Source organism: Triturus cristatus, chromosome 4_2 (genome assembly GCF_964204655.1).
Source record: "Triturus cristatus chromosome 4_2, aTriCri1.1, whole genome shotgun sequence".
NCBI lineage: Eukaryota > Metazoa > Chordata > Amphibia > Caudata > Salamandridae > Triturus > Triturus cristatus.
The window spans coordinates 268,260,023-268,283,824 of NC_140586.1; the positions used below are offsets into that span (position 1 = coordinate 268,260,023).

Sequence of the window (23,802 nt, forward strand, 5' to 3'; positions counted from 1 at the left end):
AGCAGTGGCGACTCCTCAGCTATGGCGGAGGAGCATCGCCTCAACAGCAAGCTTAAAAACTTGAAAAATAAAATGCTAAACAGGTTTACTATCATTATATTTTTAAAGTTCTATGGGCCGGGCCGAGTCTTGGGAGCGGGGCCATCGCAGGGGCAGTCATTAGAGGGAGTGGAGTGCACTGAAATCAATGCGCATGTCAGTTTGGCCGCCCATCTCAGGACATATGCACTGAGCTGTCTCCAACCCAAGCTGTGTTGCCTGGTTGGAGACAGCACCACAGGCTCCCAGTCTCTCTCGGAGTGCAAATTCAGGGCGCTCAGGCCAATCCTGATGCTGCTTTCAGTCATGAGGGCAGGATCAGGATTGGCTGCAGGGGAGTCAGAGAGCCTGTGCTGCAGTGAGGATTCGGAGCAAAAGAGCGGCAGCCCGGGCATCAGATAAGTTCCCTTTTTATGTTTTCTTCCTGACTGTCTCCCCTCCCCCATCCTGCCACTCAGCCCACACACCAGCCGCTACTGAGTACCAGAGTTTTGCAACTATGAAATTCTATGACAGAAATATCATCCCTAGATATCAGCTACAAAAAATCACCTCATTGGATTTAATAATAGAAAGTCTTCACCCAAAGGACAACAATTTAAAAAATTATATTTAGCACCCAATATTTCTGGCAGACTATATTTTTGCTACCAATATACTGATATAAACCACCTCTGCCACATAAAAATTTTACTCAGTGCTATACAGGGATTAATTTGACTATATAGAGTTTCAGTCATGTACTTTATTCTTTTAACAGAGCCACTGAGGTCATTTAGAGGGTTTCTCATTGCACTGATGTTTGTTGGTAATCAACAAGACATTTAACAAAAGTAAGATTGTACAAAATATTGATCTCAATTGACATTGCAAGGCATATTTATGAAGGTTTTAGGGTGATTCAAAACCTAAATGAGATTTATCAAGCCATGCAAGGCCACCTTGTGTGGCCATGGATGGCTTGATAAGTCTGGAGTAACACAAGGAAGTGCTAATCGCTTCCTTGTGTTACTCCGCCCCAGGGAGGCGTTCCATAGTTGGAGCGCGGCTGTTCCCACGCATTTAGCCAAGGAATTTGACGTAATCCCAGGTTTACCATTAGTGGAAGACCTGGGAATGCATCAAAATGCTACACCTCCCCAGGGGAGGCATAACAAGGAGAAAGATCATTATTTCTCAGTGTTTTTTCCACTTTTTATGTGCATTGCATTCTGCAGCACACAGGGAAAGAGGAAAATGCCTTTGAGGATTTTCCTAACAAAAACAATCCTGCCATCAAGGCAGGCACCCTTTCACCATGATGCAAGGGTGCCTGCATTGGCACTAGGCAGCCAAAAGTGCACCAGTGCTAGGAAAGGACAGGAAAGTTCCATACAATGTTAAGTAAGGCGCATTCCTTCCCTTTCCCTTTCATGCAGAGTAGCAAGTTGGCTTGCTGCATTGCGTTGTGTGAAATAATGATAAATATGCCCCAGCATTTCTCTTATGTTTATGTCATCTGTCTATAGTGAACTATACGCACACATAACATTAGCAATACAGTCAGCATCTGCAAATAAATGTATGTTACAGTGACACTGCCTCCAATAAACATGCTTCACCTCTCTACCCAAAGTGCTAATCTACACACCCTTAGCCTAACAAGTATGTATTTACCTGCAGAGAAAGGTAAGAAGGCTTCTCGCTTGATGAATTGGCCATCACCATCCAAGAAGTGTTCTGGATAAAACTGGTATGATCTTGCCCAGATGAACTCGTCTTTCAGGACGGAGGACAGGTTGAACATTAGTGTAGTGCCCTACAAGTAATAGCCAACATGTTAAACAGAGGATATGCTCAAGTTCTTAACTGTCTGTTCATGGATACACATGATAGCATAGCGGACTACACAGAAAAGTATTGGTTTGCAAGATGTGCAAAGCTCTTCTTACTCCAAAACTACATCCCTCTTTTCATGGATGATAACCCTAATTCATTCAGTGGACCAAAGCTGGTTGCTATCTGTCGTATTTACTCTGACATCCAATCCCATGAACCATGCACTCAAGGGTGGACCTTCATCAATGCATAAGGTACAAAGTCTATGAAAATCACACAAACATAACAAGTTTAGTCTGATGTCTCAATATTTTTTCACCTTACCATTTCGACTCTGGGAGCACTACTACCTGTGGATTCAACAATGGAATTTAAAGGTTTAGTTGAGCTGCCTCAGCTGGTATAATACTTGTTCATGTGTGCCTTTGAAAGAAATTAGACTGACTGAAAGGCTCAGTGGAACTTTATTGCCCACTTACTGGTCATTTGCTGAGACTCACTCAGTCAATGGTAGCCCATAGGGGTGGAGCAGATCACTCATCACTCGCACTGCCACTGTGGTGCTCGGCCATATCAAAGCAGTGGCACCCTTGCCTCCATGAGACATGAGCACAAGAAGTTCTTGTGTGGCTGTCAGAGTCAGGTAAGGGGTTGTTGACAAAAAGTTCCTTGCTATGGAATTTTCAATCTGACTCTTCATCCATTGATGGGTGTTCACAGGTTTCCTCACTGAGCATGAACAAATAAGATGAATTACAAGTAACTCTCGGTCTGTCCCTCCAAGCAGTGATCATGGATAACTTCTGATTATTTATCAGTTAAGAATGTGGATCAAAAGAGGGATCGTCTTCCTGGTGGTTTTTACTACCTGATACCCTTGACAGAGTCTGGAAGGCCCGGTGCTTTTTTGTCCTTTGTACAATTCCATGTCCCTCTTCCTGGAGTTTTGTGTATCCTCACATCCAGCCATGTTGGGAAACACTTCCTTGCAGCATGAGGATACGTTGCCGCCAGTTTTCTGCGAAATAAAAGTTCAACAGGAAATTTTCTGGTGGTGATGTGAGAAATTTCCTTTTAATCCCTCAGATTCTGACATAATGTCTCTGAAATGGCGGCTCCTGAGACATTCACACTGATTCTAGATTTCTTTTAATGTGGCCATAACTCGCTTCATGATGTCATTGGCTTGAGGCCACAGTGGAGGGATTTTGTTGTAGTGAAATCATAAATGTACAGTAAAGTATTACAATTTCTACCATTGAACAGAGTGCTGTTACATGTTTCAATGTGGACAGTGTGCCAAAAGTGGAGACAATTTGTTTGTGGTCAGAGTTAACAAAGTCAGCCAAGCTTTTTGGAAAGACCAAGACTTCTGGGAAATTTGAAAGTTCGTGGCTTATAACTACAAGGTGTTGGCTTGTGGCACTGAGTCCAAAGAAATTAACTGCAATGTCTTCCTATATTTCCGATGGTTGCTCTGGTATTCTCAGTGGCTCTGAAGAAGTGTCTTTTCCTGGGCTCTGGCAGACATGAGCCATGTATCTTTACAGCTCATTGCAGCATTGCACACTACTGCACTTTCTCTCAGAGACTCTCCCTTCAGCCCATGGCACTTTACTTATAGAGCCTGATCTGGTCTCAAGTGGAGCGCACTGGGTTAGAGGTGGATTGTCATAGATTCAGTGCCTTTTCACTTCCAGGACATGTAAAAAGTAGAAGTGCAGGTCCATACTTGTAATTATGATACATCCTGTCCTATGGGATACCTAGGGCATACCTTGGGGGTGACTTACATGCATTAAAAGTAGAGTTTAAAGTTTGTCAAGGGAGTTATATTGCCAAATTGAATTAAGAATTTAAAACTTCTTTCAAGCTGCAATGGCAGGGTTGGGACACATTTTAAGGTAATACTTAAGTGGGTGTCACAATCAGTGCTGCAGGTCCACTGGTAACGTCTATTATCAAGCCATGGGTATATGGTATACCACTCTACAAGGTGCTTATAAGTAAATGAAATATGCCAAGGTTGGGGAAAGACCACCCTGGGGCTCGCAGGTCTAACAAACCCTCTCAGGGTGCCACAGTATTTTGTCTTACAGCTGTTTGTAGAGTTACTGACTGATGGTGTGATAGTGAGTTTAATGTTAGCCACAGTAATCAAAGCTCACTTGGTTATTGTTGTAATCTCTCTCCTTTTCCCTTGTTACCTTCCCTGACGTGTTTTCCAGTTTCTTCTCCCAGTGGTAGCTTCCTCTCCTCCCCCGCCTTTCCTCCCTCTTGGGACGGTCCTTGAGAGTTCACCTTGGAATGTTCAACAGGCTGCGAGTAGCGGAGAGTGGATGACAGAATAAAGACGCTTGAACTTCACACGCGTCAGAGTGTCTTCTTTACAACACTGGCGACGAGGATGGGATACGAACCCACGCGTGCAAAGCACAATGGAAAACTGGAAAACACGTCAGGGAAGGTACGCATGTCTATCCCACATTGTATTGGGACTGTTTATTGATAATGGGGAAGCATTAGTTTGCTGTTTGTCATCTTTGCCTTTTCTCCGCTTCCTCCTTGTTCAGTTTTCCTTGCGTTGTCATACTTTGTTTTCATCCGTGGGATCGGAATTTACACTGCCTTATGTCATCCTGTGTCCACAGCCTTACCTCGTTCGCTCTTTCTTTCCTTTCTTTCCCTGTCATGGGTGATCTGTTTTTCCCTTTTCTTTGTGTTGGCAGCAGGTAGGCTGGTGTACATTTTGCGTTTTGACTTGTTCGCCTCCCAGACCCTGGGGGTTTCCATGTTTCTTATACATACACGCTCTGTTACTTCACAGGTTCATGTTGCCCGCTCACCTCGTCCTTTTCCCCCTGTTTCCTTTCCCTACGAAGGGAGATGTGTTGTAATCTCTCTCCTTTTCCCTTGTTACCTTCCCTGACGTGTTTTCCAGTTTCTTCTCCCAGTGGTAGCTTCCTCTCCTCCCCCGCCTTTCCTCCCTCTTGGGACGGTCCTTGAGAGTTCACCTTGGAATGTTCAACAGGCTGTCAGTAGCGGAGAGTGGATGACAGAATAAAGACGCTTGAACTTCACACGCGTCAGAGTGTCTTCTTTACAACAGTTATGTAATGTCATTTACATCTCATCTGTCATTTCAATCCCCATAATGATGACCCTCAAATTCCCAATGGGCTTATTAGCAAGAGGTACTATCCCGCTGAGAGCAACAAAAATCTTGGGTAAAATATATTGGGGGAATACGGAATAACCAATCCGGACATGAATCACTGCTTTCCCAGGAGTCATATTGAACTGTGTACTGAAGAATCTATGTACCCAAGCTTCCTTCCTGTTACCTAGTTTAAGGAAAGACTATCTTTCCGACTACTTGTGTAGGCTTGAAGACTGGATTTTACATTGCCATATAAGATGGATCTGGCAGCTAACCAGAATCCTATGTGAACTTGACTGTAACACCAAGGAGACATTACATCTGAAGATCCCATTCAGAGATACATTTAATCCACTAAAACATTTCAAAGTGAAGAGCCATTTTTACATTATATTTACTTTGTAGCCTCACATGTGTTCTTTGTCAATTATAGTTCTAAACTCACATTTAACACATGTAGATCTGGCAGAGGCCTGACTTCATGCCACAGCTAGCAAAGCAAGTAAGGAGGGCTTTAGCAAAGCACCAATAAAAGCTTCAAAGGCCAAAGTGCTAAATAATTTGCCTTAATCAACATTGTTGCTGCAGTGCACACTTCATTTTCTCTGCAAGTTGGTAATCTTTCTGGTCTTTGAAGTAAATGTCTGAGTTATTTATTGCACTTTTAGCTCCCAGGGAAACAGCAAAGGATTTTTTTAATGGATTCTTATACTTGACATTGTTTTGCTTTACAATAATGGCTGTGTGAAGTATTGCAATTAGAATATTCCCTTTAAAATAATTAATAACTATTTAATGACATTTAGATTTTGAAAGGAACCTATGGATTAATCTGAAATCTCCATAGTGCTTTTTTCACTATTTACAGGCCACTTGCAAGTTAGTAGTCCTGACTATAGGTTTTCTATTATTATTAGATTTTCATTTAGGTGTTAATGTTCTGTTGTCTGATATATAGTCTATGGACAGAATAAGGAAACATTTAAATAACTCCAAGTCTAACACATTATCTCGAAAATTTCAATATTTCACTGAATTAGATTTTACTCTAATTTTAGTAGATATTAATCCTTTGTTTTCTGAGTTGTCAAAACAATTGACACTTTTCAAACATTCTAAAACCTGTTGTTTATTCTTCAGGCATCAATAACTAAAAAACATAGGAATAGTACTACTTCTTCTGTCAAGACAGTTAATGACCCTCGACCTCTAATTAAATGTACAACAGGTTATACCTTGGAAGTGTTAATTGAGGAAGAAATTAACAAGAATTCAGACAGAATAGGTGAAAGATAGTCCGTTGTGGAGAAAAGGATGACAGAGGTTGTTTATACTGTTTTTCATATATTTGCACTATTATGGTCCTGTTTGTTAATGTAACCAATTATTCATGTTTTAAATAATGTGGTTATGTATTCATTGTTTATCTTCACATTCAGATTCAGATGTGCTTTGTGTGTGGCAAGTTTCATGCTGTTACAATTTAATTAGATGTTTTCATCACATTGATTGGGCCATCACCATTCCCTCCTGACCTTCGTCAAATAATTCTTCTTTAGTTATGTTATGTGGTCTCTTCCATGCAGTTGTTTCCCGTCTTTTTTTGTATGCTATGTGTTCTTTATTAAGTGTCATTTACTTTGTTTAAACTTTTCTGCTTTTTTTATACCATTTTTCAACTGACTTTACACTGGTTTTCCTTTATTTACATTGCAGCAAATGTAGAACTTTGAAGGCATTATTCAGTGTTTATTTCTTTGCAATGCCTTTAGTAACTTGAGGAACATCTGAGAATGTTAAAGACCTTACTAAAAGGTGTTGTCTCATTTAGAAACACTGAAATCTCAAACTATTTTAAATCAGGAAACTCATATTACTGACGAGGAAGAAAAAAAGTAAGCACATCTATGTGGGCAATGCTTTAACTAGTGGTACCTCTTGGATATTTAAGGGCCGTAATAATTCTATCAATGGCAGAGGATATTGTCTCACTTAGTGAAACTTAAACCATTTAACACAGGAGACTCTTGATACTAATGAGGAAGCAAATACATTAAATGGATCTTGAGAGGGTAATATGTTCTGTTCCACTGTGTTAGGTAAAAACAACGGTTTCATAATTCTAATTATGAACCTAAACTGATCCGTGTATTTACACACTAATGTGAAACAGATGGTGGATGGTATATCAATAGCTTTAATAATTCTAATATTTTGTTTTGGAAAAACAACAATTATATTCTAACAACTTTTTTGAAGGATAATTTGGTATTGTGATATGATTTTCATTAGGTGGTAGGCCCCTTTCTCTGTAGGTGATCATTATGCTTTCAATATAAAATGTAAAAACGTCTAACACAATAATGGGGTGGAGAGACTTCTCTGATGTGTGATTATTATGTAATCCAGATAAAAATAAGTATATTTTACTCTCCTGTTCATGACACTCAACCTAGCATTGTTTTAATTTTTTTATACTTAAAACTCACAAATAATATTTTACATTCAGAAACTGGCTTTAAACTATTTGTTGCTCATGCTTTGATTTTGTTCTGATTTTGATATTCTGCCTACAGTAGGTACCAATCAATGTAGATTTAACAGAGATTTATTAAATGGCTCCCAATTTCTGAATGAATGTCCTGCTTTCTCAGTTAAAATTCTGAATTAAAGCAGTCCATCAGATATATACATTCAAAACAATGAGATGTTTACAATGCCTCATCTCAATAGTTGCATTTAAGAAAAGAACATAACATTTACACCTTGAAATCTCAATACCCTCTCCATCATTTAAATACAGCTACATTTGAATGTAATACGTCAAAAACAGAATATGGGCCTGGAATTAGAAATCAAATGAAAGCCACATTCCCGGGGGGGGGGGGGGGGGGCTGTTAAAACTAGAAATGGGAAATTATTAGGAAATTATTTGAAAGTTAAAAAGAAATACCCTTAATCTCTTTTATAAGTGGAGAGAACTGTGTAGCTAGAAATACCCTATCTGAAAATAGTGATTCTTTCCTTCAGTTTTATAAACATATATAACCTCAATAACCTAGAGTAGAAGATGACAAGTTTAACAATTAGTTCCCTTCAATTTCCATGGATCTTTCTCCTATTATTGAATTGGCCATATATTTAAAAAATATCACTATTGATGGGGTGATTATGACTGTCACTTTCAAACTGAATGAAAGAAGTAGGCCCTGATGGCTTCCTCACTGCATTTTATTCTTTCTCTTACTTTTTCAAATTATATGAGCTCAGCTTTTATTTCTCAAAAAAAAGCTTGTGGTACCTTCAAAGGAGTGATAATTTGCCTTAACTCAAACAAGACAGGGATAACACCACTTTCAACAATTATAGACCTCTATCTCTTTTGGTTACAGACTATAACGGATATGCTAACATTCTAGCACCAAGACAAGAAAAAAGCTGTTTTTTTAATTTAGCTGGGAAGCTGTCTACATTGTTCTCCCCTTAGGTGTAAAGGTTGGATACTTTTAAAATCTTGTTTCAACCAATTATTCTGTACCCAATTTGTAAACAAATGTGGGTCTGTTGAGCAAATGAAGCAATCATTTTTCTCAAACTTTCAAAAGGAATTGCAACAAGTTAATCCATTGAAATATTTGCTTTTATTAACAATCCATCAAATGTGCAAACACAAAGTAATATAGCGATCACAAAGTTAAAGGAACAAGTATTCTGTAAGCCTAGGTACATATTTTCACTGAATACAAGAGGGAAGACTGCAGAAGTACATCTGCTTAAGGTGTTCTACAATGCCTATGAATTCAGATGACTGTATTGTACTGTAAATGCAGAATGCAGCACACATAGAATTAGCAAATCGTCATTATTTAATGATTGTTTATGTGCAGGAAGGAACACCTTCCTGCACATAAACATTCATTAAGGATGTTTTGCTCTTTCTATGTGTGCTGCAGAATGCAACACACATAGTAAAAGCAAAAATGAGGAAAAATACAGTATTTTTCCTCATTTTGCCATTCTAACGCCTGCTCTTGCATGGGTTTAGTTTTTGGCGCTGCTTCAGCGTTGTGGTGGAATGCCCACAGCAATATCCATGGTACGCCCCATTCACGCTAAATGATGCGTCTAAAGAGCGTATTTACAAGGTGGCTTTACGCCACAAAAAGTGTCTTAACGCCACTTTGTGTAAATATGGAGAAGGGCATCGCACCATCAGAACATCACTAAAAGCGATATTCTGGTGGCGCTATCCCCTTGTAAATATACCCCTCTGTTTTTTCACCAGGAGAGTCATTTATAATGCAGAATCCGGCAGTTTTGCAATTGTAGGTCTATTTTTGTATTGGAAAGGGAGGTGTTATGAAATGAAGTATGTCCTCCCCAATTCGCCCAGGTCTGTCCAGTCTTATGACCTCATATCCAAGATGTGAAGGACAAAAATGTGCAGGTTGCACCTTCTTCCTTTGACTTTCGACTCATTATTCGGCATTATACCATTGTTTATATCCTCAAATTCACCCTTATGCTTAATTCTACTACAGTTATTGCTTTGCAACCTTAATATAATTTTTTTAAAACCTGACCAAATCCTAAACAAAAACTATTTTTGCAGCACAAAATGCATCCTCATGTCTAAAGTGGATGTGAGGATGCATTTCACATTCAAATAGCATACCAAATCCCAATTTTGCATTTTATGTAATTGTGCATAGTTACATGTAACTTCACATAATAATGTTGAACTTTCTTTAACTACACTAAAGCAAATTACAGAAATTAAGTACACTCCTACTTGTTTGTTTTGTATGTGAATAATAGGTATTTTATAGTATTCTCTAAAGTGATAATTAACTTTTTCATTGGTTGATCAGGCTATTCATTTTATTAATGAGTGTTTTTAAAGTATAACATTTAATATTTTTCATTATAATTTTTAGTGCAATCCTTGCATGTTTTTTCTTTATAATGCATAATATTTTGAATATTGTTTGGCGAGATGTCGGGTTTGTAGAGGACTAGCGAAGGAAGAATTTTGAATATACATTTTTAATGTTATAAATTAGTGAATTCATTTTCAATTAATTGGTTTGTTAATTGGTTATAATTAAATATTTAAAGAAATACATGGAAAGATTTGAGTATTTGATTGTTCTTTAAAACTGGTAAATATATTTTAAAATATTTGTGTTATTTGTCATTTGTAATTATATCGTTTTTGTGTTTAGGATGTTTCATAAATTATGATTTATTTTTACTTTTTTATTTTCTATAGATTGTTTCATTTGTGGGGAAGTAGGGTGGAAGTGTTTAAACAATTGTAGTTATAACTTGTTATGTTGTGATTTTAAGTTGTACTTACATTGATATATATTTTGAACTACTTAATGTATTGTGTTGTATATGTTCCCAATGGGACTTTTTTTATTTACTACATATATTTCCAATAATGTTTTACTTTTATTCAATGTAACTCTTTTGTTATTTAGGTTTGGAAATAGTAAATGTGATTCTTTTAGATCTTTAAACTTTTTCTACTGCTGGTCAGTATGCACATTGGAAATAGAAATTTTTATCTTTCCAAAGTCCAATACTTCTCCTACTGTTCCTTAGCTTCGAGTGGTAATAGCAAATCTAGCACGTCAAAGTTCAACAACTTTGCTCTGTTTCGATTTGGAATAGTACATCTCCAAAATCCAACACTTTCTCTGCGGTTGCTTATTTTGGGGAGGTGTAAGTAAATCCGACCACTCTAAAGCACAATATTGCCCCTACCATTGCTTACGTTGGAGTGGGAACAATGCATCTGACCAATCCAAAGTCCAATATGTTCCCCACTGTTGCTTATGATGGAGTGGGGAATAGTAAATTTGACCCTACCAAAGTTCAGCATTTTCAATACTGTTGCTCAGGTTGAAATGGGGATAGAATGGAGATAGTAAATCTGAGCCTTACAAATTCCATATACTTTAACCTGCTGTTGCTTATGATGGAGTGGGAATAATGATAGTTAAATAAAGAACATAAGTATGGAATTAGGATAAAGATAGTAAAGGAATACATAGTGGTAAATAAGATCCCATCAAAGTTCAAAGTTTTCTGAGCCGACCGTGTACTTCCGCGTTCGGCGTGTTTGTATTATACATGTGCGGTTTTGCAGCTGATCGTTTTCGAGTTTGCTTTGCCATTTGCGTGTCCTGATACCAAGGACTGTCAGCCACTTGAGAAGGTAACATGATTCAGCTTTATTTATTTTGTCGACGCGTTCTCATTTGAGTTTTTGTTACTTTCGCCATATTAGATACGGGTTCATTTTTCCGTATGATTTTATGTCAACAGGTTATTTTGACCAGTCTTTTGGTTACCAGAGCACTGCAGATTGTGACTGAAGAGGTACTCATGTTTTCTTACTTAAGCGTATATTTTCACTTCCTTTTAGTTTTTTGGTGAGCAGCTTATCGCTGAGTCACACATTGTTTGCTTTTTCAGATTAGAAGATCCCCCGAGTTTTTCTAGTGAGTATATCTCTCACATTTGATGCACCAAGGTGGAGGGTCTTTTTCTGCTCTTCTATAAGCTCAGCTTCAAACACTGTATTTTGATTTCCACTTTCCGCTGCTTTGATATCGATGATGTCTTTGTTCTACCTGTTTGCATTATATCTCTGTTCATTTTTGTAGAGTTCAAGCCCCTGAAGAAGGGCCAGCGGTGGCCCGAAATGCATTGGGCATCAAGAAAGCTTATGGACTGATGAAAATAATTGTCTGACATTCAAATGTTACTTTACGAAGGATTATGGACAATTTTCTGAACTGTGTTTGAATTTTCATTATGTTAACACATTTTACAAACTATTGAGTTTGTTGTGGATAAATGCTTTTCATTGGAAGAGTTCATTAATTGTTGTTATTGTTATTATTATTATTTAATGGTATTGGTATATTTCACCTGCAGCAACAGTGCGCAGAGGACGAGTCCCACTGACTCTTGATATTGTTGCGTTTTGTAGGCATCAATTAGACTATAATTGCCATCCACTGCAGCACGCTTTGTAGTATGAGTATTTAATTTAGTGGACCTAATTGGAGTATTCTGTTTAAGATTTTGAGTGTGCCTCTCCATCTCTTTGATCTGACAAATGCACCCACTTGCCAGGCCCAAAGCTTTCCTTTTTCTGAATGTAATGCCTCCCTAAGGCAGGCCCAAGTTAGCTGTATGGACAGGGTGCAGTGTACGCTAAAGGTGGGACATGTACTGGTGTCTTTTACATGTCCTGATAGTGAAATACTGCTACTTTGGTTTTTCACTATGTCAAGGACTATCTCTCCCATAGGTTATCATTGGAGCTGCCTTGTAAGATCTTACAAGCGTAACTTCCATTGGGAAGAGATAGAGATTTGGGATTTGGGTTCCCCGAACTCAGGATTTAAAACACATTTTTCGGTGAAGATGTTTTTTAAACTGTGTGCTTGAAAATGGCACTTTTAGAAAGTGGGCATTTTCTTGCTTTACAATTCTGTGCCTCTGCCTGTCTGTGGAATCAACATCTGGTTTAGACTGACAGTTGGGCTGTTTGTGTATTGATTCTAGACAATCACACAAAAGGAGCTGAGGTGTGCCCTGCATATCCTGATTGGAAATCACCAGGCTGATGGGTCTTCCTGAGCAAGAGTGGTGAGAGGAGTTGTCACTGGCACTTGAATAGGGCTGTGTCTGTCCTCTCACAATGCTGTCTCCACCCCACTTTAGTGTGTCTGGAGCCAGGACAGGGTAAGGCAGGATCTGTGCACTACAAAGAACTATCCTTTGAAGTATTCCTACTTTAAAGGCCAAAAGAGGTATAATTATTGGATCTCTGACCCCACATTTTTAGAACACTTCTGGACTAAGAGGATATTCTGCCAAGAAGAAGAGCTGGAGAAGCTGTATGAGGAGAACTGCCACTCTGTTTGCTGCTGTGTTGTACTGGCCTATTGTTTGCTGCATCTGTCTTGGAGAAGTACAAAGACTGGACTTTGCTTTGTATCCTGCTTATCAAGGTTCTACAAGGGAATGTGTGTTCTTGCCTCCTGTTGGAAGTCTTAGGGCCATCAAAGACTTAACGTGCAGCACCTGAACTCCTCTGCTGGGAGTTCTGACCTGCCACAAGGTGCCAATTCCTATTCTGGGACCTTGGAAGTGACTTTTCAGCAGAAAAAGAGGCGACCTGCTGCGCCTGTTTTTCCCGCCACAAGCTTGCAGTGTGGTCAAAAAACCAAAGCATCACCGTGCTGTGGCCAAATGATCGATGCAGTGCCTGTTTGCAGCTGGGAGAATCAGCGTAATGCCTGTTTCACCTCTGCAGCATCAACCCCAGAGTATCCAGATTTTCCACGCATTGCACCTGTGTGCCAAGTCAACATCGACGCTGGGCGTCAGTAAGGAACCAAGGCTGCGTGTCTGGACAAACAACACATCACCTACCCACGCAGTAAAAATATGACGCATCACCTCCCAGCACAGTAAGAAATCGATGCATCACCTTCTCTCACAGTAAGGAACTGACGCATCACCTCCTCAGCATAACAGTAAGGAACCGGCTAATCAACTCCTCTGGATGCAAGGAACGGACGTATTACTTTCCCTGTGAGTAAGGAACCAATGCATCACCTTGCTCTCCGGCGCCTCACTTTTCCTGCACCTGTTTTTTCTTTTTTTTTACGCTTCCCAGGTACTTTATGCTAAAACTTATATTGACTGAACTGCTTTAAACATTTTAAAAGTAATATCTTGATTTGTGTATGTTGGATTTTTGTTGTTTTGGTCTTGTTTGGTTTAGATAAAGATTGATTATTTTTCTAAACTGGTGTGGTGTCAATTTGTAGTGTTGTCACTGTGTTACTGTGTGTTTATGTACAAATACTTGACACATTTCATCTGGGAGAAGCCTGACTGCTCGTGCCAAGCTACCAAGGGGGTGAGCAGGGCTTATCTTGAGTGAGTAACTTCTTTACCCCGACTAGAAGGAAGGGTCCCTACTTGGACAGGGTGCAAGTCACTGCTAGCTAGAAACCCCCAATTTCAACAGGCATTCAGAGATTTATTTGTGTATACAGCTAATGAGCAACAAAGACCATCAATGGCTAACCATGTCTTTTGATTTACCATTAAAATGGATGTCTGTCCTTGAGGAAAACTGTCTGAAGAGAACTAGACTCTCTTAAGAGGAGGTTGCTGGATTGAAAATATAACTAGAATTACCTTTGGTATAAAGTAGCCATTAACCTCTGTGTCTCTTGATGTCATGTGCGGTACAGAGAGGGGAAGAATATCACTATATCGCTGAATTTCATGGATTACAGCATTGGTATAAGGCATGTTGGCCCGGTCATCCATTGTAGGTTTCCTCTCTCTTCCGATCACCCGATCAATTTCTTCCTGGACTCTTCCTAGACAGAGAGAGACAGTAAGTAAAATAGATGTCAACTTCAGTTGATATGCATAAAATGTTGTAAGTGAACAAAGTGACTGTAAACAGAGAATTCAATTTAAATACAAAATGTGAAATCTAATCCGTTGAGTCATTGGCCCCGGAATATTTTTGGTGGTAGCTATATTTTAAAGAACTTTTGCTTTAGCTTATGCTTACTGGGGACTATAATTTTTCTTCCATGATCCTGACACAATATTAAAGTGTGCATGAGCATGAATTTAGAATTAATAAAAATGTCTGTTAAATTAATATGCATGTAATGTTAGTGTGCTGTGTTTCCATAATGAAGCATTTTAAAGTTGGCATGGCAAGGTGTCAGATTTATTTACAATGTCATACACTGCACATTTTAAACACGCTTTATCATTTCTCTGAGCACTGAGAGTTAAAATGTCCTTCAGTATTTAATAAATTATGTGTTTAAGTTAATATAAGTAGAGCCAGAAAACTTATATTGGGTCTAAGCCTGATTGCAAATAAAATGTGTCTCTTAAATGTTGCACTGTGCACCTCGTTCATGTTTTTGTTCATACAGTGTTTTATCTTTCGTCATCAAATAGTCAAAATGGGGAAACAGCATTTACAAACCATGCACTGCCATTACAACGAAAGCATTACAACGTATGCGTCTTTCCACACGTTCCTGTATCATGTATATCGATAAAACGATATACCTTAGGGAAAGCGGCCTTGTAATTTAAACTCCAACGCTTTCCCTACTGTTGCACAACATGTAGTTGGAATAGTAAATTATACCACTCCTAAGTCCAGTGCTTCCCTAAGGCATGTCGCTGTAACGATAAGCATGGTAAAGGAAGGCGTGGTAAAGACGCAGATTTCTCAAAGCTAACTGTTGTGACCAGCCACGACCACCCGTGTTAAGAAATCTCGCCTAGAGGCATTCTAGTCCTACTGGAAGGTCTTTTTTTAGCAAAAGCAACATAAGCCACAGAATATACAAATGGTTCCAAGTAACAAGACGATGTTTGTTGGAGGATCTCCCAATGAGCACATGAATGTGTTCCCGCAGACACAGAGAAGCAGACTTATTTGATATGCATTTGGCATAGAGTAGTAGAAGGTGAAGCAGGCTCCAGCTGACTGCAAAAAATGGATCCGCTTGAGGAATAGCAGCAAGGCCCAGCACCTGCACAGCCAACGTGCATTTCAAGTGAGTCTTTGAAATGTATGTGTGTCTCAGATCTAGAGCATGGCATCCTCCTTCCTCTCAAGGTTTTCCAAGCACCAGCTGTGACTTGCACAGATGGGGAAAATGACCGAGAGGTAGACATCACGACGGCAGGGCTGTCTGGGGCATACATGCTACTGGAGTAGAAAGTTTCAGTAGGCACAGTGCCAGCTGTTGTCCATGCACAGTGCCATGTTGATCCACCTCTTCGGTCTATAGTGGGTCCATCCACCAAAAACACAGTGGGACAGGCACACAAGTGCCTTCTGTGGAGTGGACTATGAGAGGTTAGCACCCAGTAGTCCTCAACAAGACTTAATGGAATATTGCACCTCATTTGTGTCCCTTCTGTAGTATGTGTGTCCTGCTCAAACCAAACTTATCCAAAGAGCATATTTGAGGAAGAGGAGAACAGTTACAGCCTGCTATGAACCGCTGCCTGTGTATTGACTGTTTAACTACCTGTATGATCTGGTGTTATTGTCAAGCCATCACCCTGAAGCCAATACTTCATGACAGTCTCCCAAGCAACATCAGTACTTGATTCTTAGCTGGCCCTGCTTCTGAGATAGAACATAAAGCCAGGGATATTTTACTTCAAGGATCTGGACTGCTGCTTGTGGGACCATTTTTTTAAAGGCCCTGTTCTCACTAATAATTAGTGTAACTGGAATTATGCACTTCTGGGACCGCAGCCTTTTATTGCATCATTGTGGATTTGCATTTGCCGCACATTGAAGATTTTAGCAGTAAAATGTGTTTCAATCTCGGATGGATCAAACGCTACTGAAAATATGTATTGCTGAACAGTGGAAGGCCTTATGCAAAGGTTGACTTTCCATCATTAGTTGTTTATTCCTGTATGTAGGTGGTAAGTTAGTGCTAGTGAAGTCAAACCTTAGCTCAGATGTGTAAAAATGACTAACTAATAAAGTAGTACTATCACAAAATGTGCCACATTACACTGCATAGTATCCCTATTCTTGCTCCATAATTTATTCAACTCTGCTTCATAATTTGGTCATGCCCTGTCGCATAATTCCAGTGACTATGTTAATAAGTGACGTGCACCAGCAACCACAGAAAAAGTACTGCCCATAACCCTATTGCCAGTACCACTTTGCGGACAAGGTATTTGCATAGCTGCGCTTGCGCTGCTGCTAGCGCTTTTTATTTTTAAAAATTTCCTGTTTGCTATTTGTGTTGATTTGCTTTATTTGTCCCTGTTTTTATAGGGACCAGGCTGGGTTCTCCCTTTCCCTTACACTGCATATAAAAGTTTGCAAATCACCGCCGCTTTGGTGGGTCCAGGTCACGGGGGTAGTCCTGGTTGGGCGCCATCTTTGGTTGGGCACTGCTTCTCCCGGCGGGCGCCATTTTGAGCGATCTTGCGCTCGGTCAGCCTCGCGGGACGCCTATTTAAGGCGATCTTTACAACGCTGCAGCCGGACAAGGTATTTGCATAGCTGCGCTTGCGCTGCTGCTAGCGCTTTGTATTTTTAAAAATTTCCTGTTTGCTATTTGTGTTGATTTGCTTTATTTGTCCTTGTTTTTATTGGGACCAGGCTGGGTTCTCCCTTTCCCTTACACTGCATATAAAAGTTTGCAAATCACCGCCACTTTGGTGGGTCCGGGTCACGGGGGTAGTCCTGGTTGGGCGCCATCTTTGGTTGGGCACTGCTTCTCCCGGCGGGCGCCATTTTGAGCGATCTTGCGCTCGGTCAGCCTCGCGGGACGCCTATTTAAAGTTGCCCCTCCCCCCGCGCAGCGGGGTCGCGCAGCGGGACGCCGTCACTTAGCCGGAGTCTAGCGCCCGTCCGCGCTTAGGACGCGCGAGGCGCAGCGTGCTATTCCTTGGCATTTTTCCAACCGGCGTCGTGATGATCACTTATTCCAATGAGACTCTGTGGTCCATTGGACTGACTATTCCTAAGTGTAATCAGGCACTAATCCATCCCCTTAGCGGCCCTTATTGGTGTGCCTGTGGGAGTTGGGCACTTGCCTCTCCCGTTCATACCCGCCAGAGGCCTTCCACTATCGCCTCTCGGAATAATGGCTCGGCGCATGTTCTTCGTATATTTAGCCTGAATGTCAGGTCCTTGGTGCAACACCATCAAGCCATCTTGGACCTTATGCGGGATGAGACCCCAGATATATTTGCCATCACGGAAACCTGGTTGCAGGAAGACGATGCAGCCATTATTAATCTGGCCTTCCCCCCTGAGTATTCCATCTTTACTCTTAATCGTCCATCTAGAGGAGGGGGTATTGCCCTTGCTGTTAAATCTAGTTTCTCCTGTAGCTGGAATGCTTTAGATATTGCTGGGTGCGAAAGCGCCTCTTTTAATATCTCGATCAGTCCCCAGTTTTCGATTTCGGGGATGGTGGTATATCGACCCCCAGGCAGGGACGTTGCGTTCAGAGAAGCTTTCCCTGACGCCGTTAGCTCTCTGGCAATTGGCTGTGCCAATTTTTCCATCTTGGGAGATCTCAACCTCCATTTCGACAATCAGAGCGTGCCGGCTGTTATTAATATTTTAGCTGACCTCGAGGCCCTTCAGCTGTCTCAAAAGGTATCACAACCCACGCACGTAGGAGGGCATATATTGGACCCCTTTTTCACTAATCTAACGGAAGCTACAGTCTCTTCCATCTCACCTTTAGGGTGGACGGACCACTTTTTAGTGGCTATCTGGGTTTCTCTGCCTGAGATCCCTTCTATTCCCCCAGTTAGATTAGTCCCTAGAAGGCACTGGAATAAACTTAGGCTGGAAGACCTTCATCACGTTTTGGCTGTAGATCCGTTAGGACCCTTGGACAATGTGGAAACGGGTTATGACCAGTTCTGCCAGTGGATTACCAGGGCGCTTGACTCACTGATTCCCATCATGGTAAGTAAACTTAGCTCCAGAGAGTCGAGCCCCTGGTATGACAGCGCCCTTCGTGCTTTGAAAGGGAGCTGTAGGCGGGCCGAGAGAGAGTGGCGGAGGTCTTATGATACTGCTAAGAAAGCATTGTATCTGACTTCCGTTAAGGTTTATCACCGTGCCATCTGTAGAGCCCGTGCGGCGTTCTACTCGGTAGAATTCCGCAATAGTATTAACCCGTCCAAATCTATATTCAAGGCTCTCAAAGATCTTTTGGCAAAAAGAATTTCCTCCCAGGCAACGGCTTCTACCTCTCACTGTGAGGCCTTGGCTTCTTTCTTTCTGGAGAAAGTGCAGGGCATCTACCGGGCTTTTCCCTGCACGGGGTCATCATCGGGGGCCCTGGATATTATCCCTGGCCTCCCCATTTTGGATTCTCTTCCCTTGCTTCTTCCTGAGGGATTTGATAGGATGACCCAGAAAATTAAATCTGGATCACCCTTGGATCCGTTAAGACCTGCCCTCTTCAGGGACCAGTCTTTTGTGGGACGTTCCATGGTACGCTCCTTGATTAACATCTCGTTGGCCACGGGTACGGTTCCAGCTAAATGGAAGCGGGCAGTGGTTTCTCCTATCCTGAAGAAACCCTCACTGGATCCGTTAAAACCGGAGAGCTACCGGCCCATTTCCTTGCTTCCTTGGACGGCGAAAGTTGTGGAGGCCCACGTCAATCAGGTTCTTTCTGACCATCTTACCCGAGCCAATATTCTGGATGCTACTCAAAACGGGTTCCGGGCTGGGCACAGCACGGAGACAGCCCTTCTCGCCATGGCTGAACATCTGCGTATGGTGCTGGATGTGGGACAGACGGCGGCTCTAGTACTATTAGATCTGAGCGCCGCCTTCGATACTGTCTCACACCGCATCCTTCTGCACCGCCTGGAGGAGATAGGCATTGCTGGGCTTGCCCTACAGTGGTTCCGTTCCTTTCTCGACGAGCGTTCCTTCTGTGTTGCTATACCACCGTATCAGTCCAAATTCCATCCTCTGGGCCTGGGAGTGCCGCAGGGATCCTCACTGAGTCCCACGTTATTCAATCTTTACATGAGACCGCTGGCTGATGTCGCCAAGCAGTGGGGCATGACTATGGTCTCATATGCCGACGACACTCAGCTAGCGGTTACTATCAGTGGGGATGCTGGGCAGGATGCCCCTCGATTCCAGAGTGGACTGAGGGCGGTGGCGAGCTGGATGAATACCAACTGTCTCCAGCTCAACACTAAGAAGACCGAGGTCATGGTGGTCGGGAAGGGGATGGAACTCTGGGGTGACAGATGGTGGCCTCCGGAGCTTGGGCCGTCCCCAATTCCGGTAACGGAGTTGAGAAACTTGGGAGTGTGGCTGGATCCCACTCTTAGCTTCGTTGGGCACACTAAGAAGACTGCGGCCTGTTGTTTTGGGGTCCTTCGGAGTTTAAGACCTGTCCTGAAGTTTTTTGACCCCCCTACCAGGCAGCTGGTGGTTCAGGCAACAGTAATATCTCGCCTGGACTATGCCAGATCTCTCCTGGTTGGGGTCAACCAGGCAGAAATCATCCGCCTTCAACGTGTCCAAAATGCTGCAGCTAGAGCCATAGTTGGCTTGCCCAGGTCCTGCTCTGTCTCTAGCACTCTTCGATCTTTGCATTGGCTGCCGGTCAAGACAAGAATTCACTTCAAAGTCCTATGTTTGGCTTTTAAGATCTTGAAGGGATCAGCTCCCCAGATCCTCTCTAATCTCTTGTCTTGGTATGTCCCGACCCGTTTTTTGAGATCATCGGGCCAAGCGCTCGCTGTGGTCCCAAGGTTTAAGCTTAGCCGTGCTGGTGGCCGGTCTTTTCGGGTCATAGCAGCAGGGCTTTGGAACTCTCTTCCGATTGAGATTCGCTTGATGGAAGACCTTCTACTGTTTCGGAAAGCCATCAAAACCTTTCTGTTTTGACTTTTTCTTTTCTGGTTGTTCTCTTTTTTCTGTTGAGTGTTATTATGTCTCACCTTGTCATGCGCCAGGACGCCCCTTAGCTGGGGCAGCTGAGCGCACTACAAATGTGCCTAACATAACATAACATAACATTTGCCAATACCACTTTGCAGGTTCATATTTTTTTTAGCCACTACTTGGATTTGAATTATAAAAACAAATAAAAAAAACACGCCCCCTCTGCCTCAATACAATGCAAGATGCAATGCAATTGACAGAAAAAGTCTGGACTGTCTGGAGGACACTGAGCCACTGCAAACCCATTTAAAAAGAAAAAAATTCTCCCCTTCATTCGATTTTTATAGTGCTTGCTCCCTCACCTCATGGGCAATAAGCGCTATATATAAATGAAATTGCACACAATACAATTTGTCATTTTCTGCATTGTTTTCTTAGATAACAACCCTTCAAAGGGGAACTGATTCAGTCCAAGGCCAAAAATATCTGCGAGGTACGTGAACTCGGGGGCCCTCATCCCATTCTGCGAGGGGGGGCATTGTTTTTTGTTATGTCACTGCCTATAAATAGATGCCTTTTAACATTTCATGAATAAAATGGTTTTGCCATATTTTAGCTAAGTAAATAAACTATTTTTGAAATGAATTTAAATGATTGGTCAAATGGGGTAAATGCCCCTTGAGCTTGACTGTTAGAAGACTCATTTGGATACAGTTGAGGGGGAGAAAATTGAGACGGTCAGAGGTTCACAAGTCAATTCAGGTAAACTGTTGGTAAGTTGTGATATTAGCTTTTTGATCAATAATGTTATTTTGTAGGAGGAGAGATAGAGCCCTGATGGGAGCTAAGATCATTTAGCCCTTTTGTTCCATGAATAACCAAAAGCAAATAGGGCACTTACTTTGAATGTCTGGGTAGAGCATCATGTACAACAGCCCATGGCGTAGAGTTGTGGAAGTGGTCTCTGTGCCTGCTGAAAACATGTCACTGACAGTCACGAGGAGATTGAGCTCACTGAAACTGCTTTGGGGGTCACCTTTGACCTGGAAGGACATTAATAAAGGCAGAGTTCAATCAAAGTGTATTGTTATTATAAGAAATTATTTACCTTATATGATGGAGAGAATCCGTAACGCACGACAGCAAAAGAAGTGCAAATCTCATCATTGCTGGGAAATGTGGCTACTGCTGATACTTATTGCACAACAGAGTCCTGATGGAAAGCAAACAGAGCTGTCTGCCCTGCCCACTCCATAAAATTCACAAATTAATAAGAAAGTTCTTGACCCAATAAGGTCTTTGATCACTGGGTTTGTACCCCGGCGACCACACAACAAACATAGACACTTTTACAGCCCTGCAGTTTGGTACAACCAGGTTGCTGCTGGGGTCTGGCCTTAAGAAAACTGTGACACTCATGACAAACTCAAAAGAATTTGTGCTGCAAAGCTAGTAGTCCTTAGTGAAAAAAGGCTGGGGTATATGTTCTTCTACAGATATTACGCATCCTAATTATAATTTACTACTTCATGTTGTTATCTGGGATGTATCTTGGAAAGAGAAGGACCAGATTGCAGATTTCTCCTTCCATCCATGCCCTCTACTCTCACGCTCACCTCTTAGCAACCAACGCTATCATAATAGGGAGGGTGCTGCAAGCAGCCAACATTACACAAAGGGGCAAATTGACTAAAAATGTTCAGAGGGGGTAATACGCAAAATTCGGCAATGCCGTAGTCTGACAATTTTAAAATGCAGGGATGAGCCGTATTGACAAAAATACGGTGCACCCTGGTGTTTCCCCAAGCGCTGGCACTTAAAAAGCTGCCTAGTGCCAGCGCAGGCACTCTTGCACCATGTTGCAAGGGTGCCTGCACTGCAGGGGGGATTGTTTATATGCAAGAAGGGACACCATTCTGCACATAAACAATCAATAATGGTGATTTGCTCTTTCTATGTGTGCTGCAGAATGCAGCTCATGCAAAGAGAAAAAAAAAGATTAAATATGTCTCCTAGTATCGCTATCCTAAGACCAGGTATTGCTGGCCTACGTTTTTTCTGCTGCCCCAGCCTTGAAAATCTGGGCCAGCATAAACAAGCAATGGGTTTTGCGGTGAAACACCCACTACAATACCCAATGCCCACCCCTTTGCCGCAGCAGACTGGTGCAGAAAGGGGCATATTTACAAGGTGGCATTAGGCCACGTTAAGTAGCTTAGTGCCACCTTGTAAATATGTGAAATGGCACTACGCCACTGCAGCATCATCTAAAAATACGCTCCAGAGGCTAAAGGGCCTTGTAAATATGCCCCAAACCTCAAGGTGCACCGTGTGCAACAGAAAGTGGGGGCTCATTTAAACATCTTGACTCTCTGGGTATACATGAGTCTGAAGTCAATGATTAAACTCAGGTCAGGCTGTATGTAGTGTCCAGATGCAGTGAAAAACTACCATCAAAGTTGCAATAAAGTATTACAGTCCAACAGAGGATTGTTTGTTCACAACAGTTTTTATAATAACTCACATATAGGTAGATTTATATTGCATAAAATGGTTTTGTCATAGGAAAATTCAATACATAACACACAGCATTACAGTATGAATATTGTATGGTAAGGAGTAAATAAGCCAATTTCCTCACTATAAGAATGGGTGTCTCATGTCTCATGTGGGATCAGTGGTCTAAGGAGACCTGATAAAAACACATTCAAGCTATTAAAATCAAGGCCCATGGCTCAACATGCTCATCTATGTTTATGCAGTTGTGATGTTTGTAAACGTTAATGCACATGAACCCTGGAATGAGCCGAGAAGAACCTCAAACAGGAAAAGCACAGCACAATCTTGCATTTGCTAATGGCTATTGATTGATTTTAACGCTAAAGGGTAAGGAAAATGTTTACTCAAATAGAAGATTACAAAACCTTCCTGACAAAAGAAGACAGTTGGTCATCATTTTAAGTTGTTTAAATGTGTGTGCAAACGTAGGTGTTCAAAACATGAGATAAAAAACAACACAACAGCAACAACAGTATTTCAAGTACCTCTAAAGCAATGAGACGTTGTACTGGAGTTTATTCTCCCACACAAGGGTGCAGTGAAGACATGGCAACTTCATTGTGCCAACCGGCACACTGGGTATATAAAGCAGTGATGGATAGAATGCTTGAATTAATCTCAGCTACTGGTAATTCCTCGGCCGCATCTCAATCCATCATTATTTTGGACAACGTGCCACCTCAGTTTGGACCCAGCAATATGCAAATCAGTCTTGACCCTGCTG

At 41.5% G+C, this 23,802-nt stretch overlaps 1 pseudogene across 1 annotated transcript in view; it reads right to left on the minus strand.

Annotated features, from left to right (window-relative positions):
- Positions 1–23,802, minus strand: part of LOC146833609 (cytochrome P450 2D4-like) — a 225,532-nt pseudogene that overhangs the window by 32,780 nt on the left and 168,950 nt on the right. The window contains exons 6-8 of the transcript XR_014960603.1: positions 21,421–21,562; positions 14,255–14,442; positions 1,696–1,837 (exon numbers count right to left, since the gene is read on the minus strand). The product of XR_014960603.1 is annotated as a cytochrome P450 2D4-like (transcript). The remainder of the gene's footprint in view (positions 1–1,695; positions 1,838–14,254; positions 14,443–21,420; positions 21,563–23,802) is intronic.